Genomic DNA, 10,347 nt, shown 5'->3' with positions numbered 1-10,347 from the left:
GCTATTGTCACATTTGCTTCTGGATGGAGTTGGGCTATATGGTGGTCTCTTCCTTGTGCTTGGTGGATGTTGCCCTTTGACCATAGTGAGTCAGCAGGATCTTCCAGAGGTTTGGGTGTCTAATGGCGAATTCTTTGAGTTTTTCCTTGTCTTGGAGGACCCTTATCTCTCCATCTTAATAGCTAATTTGACAGGGTAGAGGATTCTTGGACAGGTGTTTTTTTCTTTCAGTTTTTGGAAGATGTTACTCCACACTCTCCTCTTCATGGTTTCTGCTGATAGGTCTCAGCATATTCTTATCTGAGAACCACTGTATGTGACTGTCTTCCTTTCTCTTGCTGCTCTTGACATTTTCTCTTTCCTAGAAGTTGGATAATTTAAATATATGCCTTGGTGAGTTCTTCTTTGTGTTTAGTCTAATTGGTGTCCTCTCTCCTTCCGGTATGTGTCTGATTCTCCTTCATTAAGGTGGGAAAGTTTGCTTCCAGAAATTCCCTTGCTAATTTAGCTGTCGAATTCTTCATTGTGTCTTGTTCTGATAGACCAATTATTCAAATATTGTCCCTCTACATAGCATCTCTCTTGATCTCAGGGTTTCTTCTACTTCTTTTATTATCTTGTTTGACTGTCTTTTTCATTTGCTGAGCTCTGCCTGATTGGCTTCGAGATCACTGATACAATTCTCAGCCTCCTCTAGTCTGTTCTTGAGATCCACCAGCTGTATGTAGCTTCTGTTACCTCATCCATTAACTCCTGTATTTCCCTTTGGTGCACGGACTTCATCTCCTCTATCATTGCATCCTTATTCTTCATTGCTTCCCTTATCTCCTGCATTACCATATATACTCTTGTATAAACCAAGTTTACCCAGCACATTTTTTGGGTAAAATTAGGTGCCTCTGCTGATATTTGGGTTGGCTCATGAAAATTTCTTTCTGTGACAGATCCATGTCTGATTCTTCAATGAGTGTTGTTAGCTCTGCTGCTGTGTTTTGTCTTTCCCGTTTTCTTGTTGGGAGTGTTGTGGTATGCTGTTGTTTACAAGACAATTTCGTGTAGCTGGGGGCATTTCTGGGAGACCAAGAGACCCTGAACTTTTTTCTGTGTGATTGGTAAGGATGTTTTTGAGGGCTGCCTGTGGCCTACTATAGTGGTGGGTTGGACTGCTGTGTAGGCATGGTGTGGCGACTCAGTGGCCAATGCAATTAGGGGCCTCAGAGACTGGAGTAAGGCTTCTGGCTGGATGTATGCTGTTGGGTCAAGTTGATCTGGGTTGTCAGGCCACAATTTGAAACCTTTTTTTTCTTTTAAGGCACCTAATAGAAGACAGTGGTGGGGAAGGCTTCGTTCCCACAGGTGGGAGTGCTGAGTGAAGGCGGGAGCAACTCTATTGCTCAGCTGTGCAGGTACTAGGGGGGAAAGCCTCCACAGGGTGGAGGTACCTGGTATCGTGAGGGTTGTTGTCGCTGCCACAGGTAGGGATCACCGCGCTGGTGTGGGACAAGCTTCTGCTGCTGTGGGTGGTGGGAAGGGAGGAGCTCTGGGTATTGCGATAAGGCTGAGGGGGGGCCAATCAGCGGGTGATGGTTGTGTTGGGGTCTGAAGTAGTGTGGCTGGTGTGGGCGGGGAGCCCCAAGGACAAGGTCATTGACCCCCTGGGTTCAAAGCAAGACTACATGTGGGGGAAGGATGCCTTCTGGATCCAAGGATGTACTCTCTGAGCAGCGGGCCAGGAGAGATGCTGCCGGGGAAGTGGTGGGCACTGTGCCCTGGAGGCATGATGGCCACAGCTGCTTCAGGGGTGGAGGAGTCTCAGGCAATGGTGCAGAGAGCCCCCACAGCTGCAGGTGATCAAACTTACTGCAGGTGAACTGCACGTTGACCCCTGGTGCTCTGGGTGGGTAGATGGACTAGAACTAGGCAGTGGACCACCACCACATGGAGAGAAGGGAACTGTGGGCAAAGGGAATAGCTCCCCTAGGTGAGTGGACAGATGCTATGTGTTGGTCCAGTTGCAGCTGTGGGGGACTCAGCAGGATGGCCATCCAGTTCCTCGTGTGGCAACCAGGCCAGGGTGTGGGAGTGCGGCATTCAGTGATTTGTGACCATGGTGGCCTACAGAAGCAGGTACAGGTCAGGAAATCTCTGGGATCAGGTCGCAAATCTCCAGTGCTCTGTGGGGAGGCAGATGTGGTGGAGGGTAGCTTCCCAGACAAAGGAAACACTCCAGGTTGTCATGGATGTCTTTTCATTTACCAGGATCCCCACTTGTTCTCCTGGCAACGGGCTCACTGATCACCATGGAGCTCCCAGTATGAGCTGCTTACACGGGCCTTAGAATAACATTTATTCTCTCACAATCTGTAGGCTCAAAGTCCAAAAGCAAGGTGTCAGCTGACATCTTTGAAGCCTTTAGCTTCTCCTTTCCAGCTTCTCGTAGCCCTGGTGTTCCTGGCTTTGTTGGCCATGCAACTTCAATCTCTACTTCTGTATTCACCCAACCAGATTCCTTTTATGTTCATCTGTCTCTTCTTTTTTATCTTAACACCAGTCCTGTTGGATTATGGCCTATCAAACTCCAGTTTGATCTCATGCTAACTTAATTAATTAATTGTATTTGCATAACCATATCCAAATGAAGTCATATGAATAGATATGACAAGCTAGGACTTGAGTATATCTTTTTGGAAAAACAATTCAACCCATAAGAACAACACTCTTGTAGAAAATTTGAGCACTTTGAAAATTCTATGCATCAATATTGAATAAGAGAGACAAGGCACCATTTTATTTTGGAGGAAAATCTTTTTTTTAATTTTTAACAATTTATTAGGGGCTCATACAACTCTTATCACAGTCCATACATATACATATATCAATTGTATAAAGCACATCTGTACATTCTTTGCCCTAATCATTTTTTTCTCCTCTTTTCTTTTTTTACATTTTATTACGGACTCATACAACTCTTATCACAATCCATACATATACATACATCAATTGTATAAAGCACATCCATACATTCCCCGCCCCAATCATTCTCAAAGCATTTGCTCTCCACTTGAGCCCTTTGCATCAGGTCCTCTTTTTTTTCCCCCCCTCCCTCCCCTTTCCCTCCTCCCTCATGTGCCCTTGGTAATTTTATACATCGTTATTTTGTCATATCTTGCCCTATCTGGAGTCTCCCTTCCCCCCATTCTCTGCCGTCCCTCTCCCAGGGAAGAGGTCACATGTGGATCCTTGTAATCAGTTCCCCCTTTCCAACCCACTCACCCTCCATTCTCCCAGCATTGCCCCTCACACCCTTGGTCCTGAAGGTATCATCCACCCTGGATTCCCTGTACCTCCAGCCCTCATATGTACCAGTGTACAGCCTCTGCCCCATCCAGCCCTGCAAGGTAGAATTCTGATCATGGTAGTTGAGGGGAGGAAGCGTCCAGGATCTGGGGGAAAGCTGTGTTCTTCATCGGTACTCCCTCGCACCCTAATTAACCCATCTCCTTTCCTAAACCCCTCTATGAGGGGATCTTGGAGGAAAATCTTAATGCATTGAAATGAGAAGCAGAAATAAATCATCTGCCTACATAAAAAGTCCAAACTAAAATACATGTATAAAGCTTATTCCTTTATAAAGTTAAAATGGGTCATTGTACTTATGACTACTACCCTCCTTTATCATATGTAACTTTTAAAATATATAAGCCAAACCAAAAATTGAGCCCATTGCCATCAAGTAGACTTTGACTCATGGCGACACTATGTGTTACAGAGTAGAATTACGTCATAGGGTTTTCTTGGCTATAATCTTCACAGAAACAGATTGTTGGCCTTTCTTCCACAGAGCCTCAAATCAGCAGTCAGTTGGAAACTGAAAATAAAATCCATAAATGTGAATTATAATTAGTGACACTTTATTTTCTAAAAACCATAATTAATATGAATTTGCATCAGGGAAATTCAACCTGAGTCATTAAAGATCATTCCCTTAGTGGGAAGAAAGAAGAAATATACAATAGCAATGTTTATGTACTAGGTTACACCTACACTTTATATTTTACACAGCACTACACATATCTGAAAATAAGCCAGTACTTTCCACAGCAATCATTCCAAAGAAATAAAAAGAATTGCTTTATATTTGACTCTTTATAAATTTTCTTGTGTTATAGGAGGCCTATCCAGTAATTTTGAAAAGGTAATTGGATATGCCTGAATTAAAGATATTTCCCTAACTTTTTCTTATATTTAAAAAAAAGTCACTTTACATTAAATCTCTTCAAAGCTCCTTCTTTAATCCCATGCCTATTCACTTAATTTTGAAAATCATATTGTGAAAAAGTGAATCATCCTGATCCAATTTCCAATTAGAGGAAGTTTAAAATGTTTGTAAGGTTAAATGGTAAAATTGGTTTAAGAAGTAAAAAAGAGGCAAAAATACTTTATTCAGATTGGTAATTATTCCGGGAGGTATGCATTCTGAATTACAAACATGAAGTGACATTTTAATAATTGTTTTAAAGATCATCTGAGAATGAAGCATAGTAAATTATTATGTTGAAAAAATAAAATGCATAAATATAGATCTACATATGAAATAAGCCATCACTTGGGTAAAGAAAGCTTATTTAACAAACTTGTTTATGGAAACCTGTCTACAAGAAGCAGTTAGGGTAGGGCTTCAAATCCCCTACCCTGCCCCAACAGAAGCCTGGAGGCAGATTTTGGTTTTTTGGTTTTTTTAAGAGAAGCTGAAACAGCTCAAGGAGCACTGGAGGCTGTAGTACTAAAATGAAAATCGTGTAGGTGGACGTTGTCACACTGAAAAATGAGTTATGGTCCTTCTCTCCAATTACCTCCCTCTACCTGGCTCTCAAAAGCGAGAAATTAGGCCTCAATCATCCAGAAACAAGTTGAAAGGTTTCATTCTAGTTAGTTTTTAATACTGACTAGAGGAAAAAAATATTCCCTAGACTTGCACTGTCCAAAACAGCAGCCACTAGGCACATGTAGCTATTGGCATTAAAATTTCAAATTAATGAGATTGGACATTCAGTTTGTCAGTTGAGCTAGCCCCATTTCCAGTGATCAATAGACACAGGTGGCTTGTGGCTATGATATTGGACAATGTAGATATAAAATATGTCCATATTGTTGTGATAGTCTGTATAAACAACAGTACATACAGACAATGGAATGTTATGCAACATTAAAGGATAATGATGAATCTACAAAAAGCTTCATAATGTCATCTGGAGTGACTTACCTGGTGAGTGAAGTAAGTCAATCAAAACAGGACAAATATTGTATGAGACCCACTATTATAAAATGTTTTCACACAAACAGTCATTCTTTGATGGTTATTACTGGTGGGAGGGAGCGGGATGGAGAGGAAATTAATAATTCGTAGTAACTTGGATGAACTGGAAGGCAAAAAATAAAATAAAACAAAGTCATGTTTCCCAGCATTGGCCTAAACAGATGGCCCAGCAGGGAACACTAAAAATGCGTTCCACTCTATAATGTGTGCAAGCAACGAAAGTCCACCAAATATCTAACACATCCATTAATATACTATTGATGCTATTGCTGTCATTTGCCATGAAGTCGGTTTCAACTGCCCAATTTTGTGCCAACCTCATATTTTTTCTACTTGACACCATTGTTACAGCCACTGTGCCAATCATCTCGCGGGTTTTCCTCCTTGATGTCCTTCTCCAGGGATTGGTCCATCCTGGTAACATTTCCAAACAAAGTGTGTGAAAGAAAGTCTTGCCATCCTTGCTTCTAAGGAGCATTCTGGCTATCCTTCTTCCAAGGTACATGTGTTTGTTCTGGTAATCCATACCATGTTCAATATTCTTCCCCAACAACATAATTCACAGGCATCAATCCTTCCACGGTCTTCCTTATTCATTGTCCAGCTTTCACATACATATGAAGCAATTGAAAATACCATGCCTGGGTCAGGCTCACCCTAATCCTCAATGTAACGTCATTGCTCTTTGATACTTTAAAGAAGTCTTATGTGACACATTTACCCAGTGTCATACATCATTTGATTTCTTGACTTCTGCTTCTACAGGCTTTGATTATGAATCTACGTAAAATAAAATCACCCACAATTTCAAGTTTTTGATGCTGTCTACTGGTCCCATTATGATTTTTGTTTTATTTATGTTGAGGCAAATGCTTCATGTCCTTTTTACTTTTAGTAAACAAGGTTATGTTATCTGCATATTACAGATTGCTAATGTGCCTTCTGCTTATCCAAATTCCATATACTTCTTCATAGAGTCCAGCTTCTTAGATTATGTGCTTAGAATACAGATTGAATAAATACACTGAAAGGATGCCAAATTGATGAAAATCTTTTTTATTTTAAGCCATGCAGTATCCCTTTTGTGTGTTGGAGCAAGAAATTCGACAAAAGAACAATTAAGTGCTCTAGATTTCCCATTCTTTACAATGTTATCCATGTGTGTAGTCACCATTTGTGTTGCTGAAAAAAAAGTATTTTCAATATGTAGGTCATTGGTTTTCAAGCTTTTATTATGCTTCATTTCTGTCATCATGTCCATATTTTCCAACTATCAATCTTTCTCTGTTTGCAAATTATACATTCTCATCACCAGTCATTGTCAAAGCATCTTGATTACTTATTTGGTAAATTTTAGACTGCATAATTGGTAAAAAAAATATTCAATTTCTTCATCTTTTACATTAGTGGTTGGTGATTAAATAGGAATAGTAATAAAGTTTTCAATTTCTTCATCTTTGACTTTAGTGGTTTGTGAGTCAATGTGAAGAATAGTTATATTATTATCCTATCATTAACAGTATTGTACTTTAGGATTGATCTTGAAATGCTCTTTTCTGACCATGAGTACAACCCATCTCCTCCTCACTCTGCCATTCCCAGCATGATCTTGTCATTCAGAATAGTCTATAGCCCTAATGTCTAGAAAATCAATTTTCTGCACTCAGTATATGAAGACTCTGCAAGGCTTACTCCATCTGTCTCTTTAAGGCCAACTCTACTTTGAGGGGGCCGTTCTTCACTAATAGTTCAGCATTCCATCGGACAATGTTTCCCTGATCTTCATAAGGTTTTAATTGGCCAGTTCGTTTGCTTCTCAGAACCAAGTCCTTCCTATTCTGTAGTAATGTGGAAGTTCTGCTGAAATCTGTCCACAGTGAATGAACCTACTTGTATTTGAAATCTGAGTGGGACAGCTTCTCACACTGTAGCAATGGCAAGTCACCAAAACAGGACAAACTGACACCACTCGTCCATCAATACGAAAGGTAGAAGACAAAATTAATTTAGTGAAAGCAAACTGGAAGAAGCAGAGATTATCGAGTGAGAAGAAAGTATATAATAATTAATATCATCTGGAAAATAAAATTAGATAGTGTCTCTATGAAATAATATTGTTGGTTGCCATGCAGGTAGCTACTACTTGTGACAATTTTTTTTTCTTCTTCACAAACCCTTGTGTCGAGGACTGACTTTCAATAGATCGCAGCGAGGGAGCTGCTCTGCTACGTACGAAACCCCGACCTAGAAGCGGGTCGTCTACGAATGGTTTACTTGTGACAATTTTACAAATAACAGAATGAAACATCGCTCAATCCTGTATTATCGTTATGATTTTTGCTATGTTCTGATTATTGTGCTAATCTATCTCCTTGAGACTAAAAGAAAATTCAGAGTACCCAGGACAATGACTCAGGAAAACCATAGTTTTCTATTTACTTCTACAATGATTTCAAAATCACATAGATATAAGTCACTCCATACTTTGGCAATGCTTTCAAGCTATATTCTGTAAAATCTAGAATCTGTTTTAGAGGAAAAACCTGACAAAGAAGGGGAGATCAGATATTTTTTCACCAAAAAAAGTGATAAAAATGTGTCAGAGGTAGCAAATTTATGCAACCCAGAAAAGCATGGCCAGCTTGTCAAGGTCTAACATTCATAGGTTTCACTGTGTCTGTAAGCCCTAACGATATGAACTTAAAGATTGAAATGTATCTACATTTGTATGGCTCTCTGACCATAAATTATAGCTAATTAGAAACCTGTAAGTTATTAGAAAGCTATTTAGAAGTTTCTACCTCTAAAAATAGAAAGATACTCAAGTTGGGAGCTGAACTGACCTCGGCAACAGAAAGATCACTCATTTAAAATCAAAACAAAATCCAAAAGATTAGGAAAGGAGGAGGAATGGAGACAGGAAACTAGGAAGAAGGACGATAAACACATGGTGGGATTGCACAGAAATTAAATCAGGATGTGGATGAATTGTTGAATGTAAAACTGATCTACATTAAACTTTCAAATAATTCACAATATAAAGGTCTTTTTAATAAAGTAAGTAAATAAATAAAACAGGAAGTCAGTGGTATATGAAGAATATGGTAAACAGCCTTCACTGTTTCCAGCCAGCACCGAGTAATAGGCATCTCCCGGGACAACAAGCACAAAAACAGGGGCAAGAGACAGCCCTACGACAAGAAGCAGAAGTATGAGCTGGGGCACTCGGCCACCAACACAAGACTGGCCCCACCGCATCCCCACAGTTCATGTGAGAAGAGGCAACAAGAAATGCAGGACCCTAAGGCTGGATGTGGGCAAAATCTCCTGGGGTTCTGAGTGTTGGACCCGCAGAACAAGGGTCATGCATGTTGTCTACAACATGCCCAACAATGAGCTGGTCTGCACCAAGACCCTGGTGAAGAACTGCATTGTGCTTGTTGACAGCACAAAGTACCGCCTGTGGTATAAGCCCCTCGATGCACTGCCCTTGGGCCCAAAGAAAGGCGCTAAAGTGGCTCCTAAAGAGGAAGAGGTAGTTAGAAAATAAAAAGCAAGCAAAGAAAATTCAGAAAAAAAAGGCTGTAAGGAAAAAGAATGCAAAAATCAGCAATCTTTTGGTAAAGAAGTTCCAGCAGGGCAAGCCTCTTGTGTGTATCACTTGGAGGCCAGGTCAGTGTGGCCGAGCAGATGACTAGGTGCTAGAGGGAGCTGGAGTTCACCTGAGCAAAGCCAAAGCTCGAAAAGGCCAATAAATCTTCCTATCCATGCACATGTAGTAAAGCTGTTTATTCTAAAACAAACACAACAACCTTTAAGTGGGGTTTCCATGAATGTTATGATGAGAGAAAAGGTAAGCTAGCCACTCACACTGATCCCTATCGGCATGCTCCTTGTCCCAGCTCAAGTGTTCCCAGAGGAAAGCTTGGTGTCCTCGCCAAGATTCCTGGAGCGTCGTGGAGCCATGGGTTTTGCCTCCTTCGAGTCTTATAACAATCTTCCATCTGGGCCTGTTAAAATGCAAGGGTCTGGGCTACACTCCCAAAACCTGCACCCACTTCCTACCTGTATCTCACGGAGCTGCTCCTCCGCCTCTACTGCCCTCGGCACTCTTCTGAAAGCCACCAGCAGCCTCCTCTTGCACACTAGCTATTACTGGTAGCTGCTATCACGTCTGCTCAGTACTCATGGGCAAGCACAATCGATTGAAATGTTCCCCAGTCCTCCACCATCCCCCATAATGGGTTAGCTATTGTACTTTTTGTGAATCATATGTAAGGTTTTCATTGTAATATTTTCAGAAGTAGATTGCCAAGTCTTTCTTCCTAATTCATCTTAGACTGAAAGTTTCACTGAAGCCAATTTAACATCCTAGCAGCACCCAAGTCTATTGACGGACAGTGGTGGCTACCCATGATGTATATTGTCCAGGAATAGAGGTTGCTTGTATGGGAGCCAAGAGTTCCACCACTAAGCCACCAACGCTCCACTTTGGGTGAAGTGGCTCCATCTCTGCCATAGAGCCAATCTTCCAAAACAAACATGCAAACAAGCAAAAGACTAATCAAGCTGTCCTCAGGTAACATCTGCTTCTCATACAGCAACACAAAGCCCTGGGCACATGAACACAGTGGCTTGGCTACTCTTTCAGAATGGCAAGGAGGGAAATATCCTTGAGCACTGATCTATAGTTTTTAAAATCTTGCTTCAAATATAAACACACGTATAATATAAGCAGACATGGTATTTATCTAATTATTTTTTATAGAATTAACAGTTGGAGAAATACCTGTGAAAAATAAGGACATTTCCAATGGAAGAAACAGTAATTTTTATGAAGATGACCTGTCTTATCCTCTAGTGTTCTACTACTGCCTTTAAATTACATTCCAAACCCAGGGAAAAAAACATGTTTATAAAACTTCAAAGGTCAAGGCCAGTAATGGGAATTGATTTTACATGCTCAGCAGAGTGTTTTTAAAACCATGGAGCAGTCTAAGGGAAAAGAAATCTATTTAATTACTTGACAG

At 40.7% G+C, this 10,347-nt stretch overlaps 1 pseudogene; it reads left to right on the top strand.

The window, feature by feature from the left end:
- Positions 1-2,037: 2,037 nt before the first annotated feature.
- Positions 2,038-9,072, top strand: LOC142440626 (small ribosomal subunit protein eS8 pseudogene; annotated as a pseudogene).
- The last annotated feature ends 1,275 nt before the right edge of the window (positions 9,073-10,347 follow it).

The sequence above is a fragment of the Tenrec ecaudatus genome, chromosome 2 (assembly GCF_050624435.1).
Source record: "Tenrec ecaudatus isolate mTenEca1 chromosome 2, mTenEca1.hap1, whole genome shotgun sequence".
NCBI lineage: Eukaryota > Metazoa > Chordata > Mammalia > Afrosoricida > Tenrecidae > Tenrec > Tenrec ecaudatus.
Note: the sequence above shows the minus strand (reverse complement) of the source record. Positions and strands in the feature narration are given on the sequence as shown.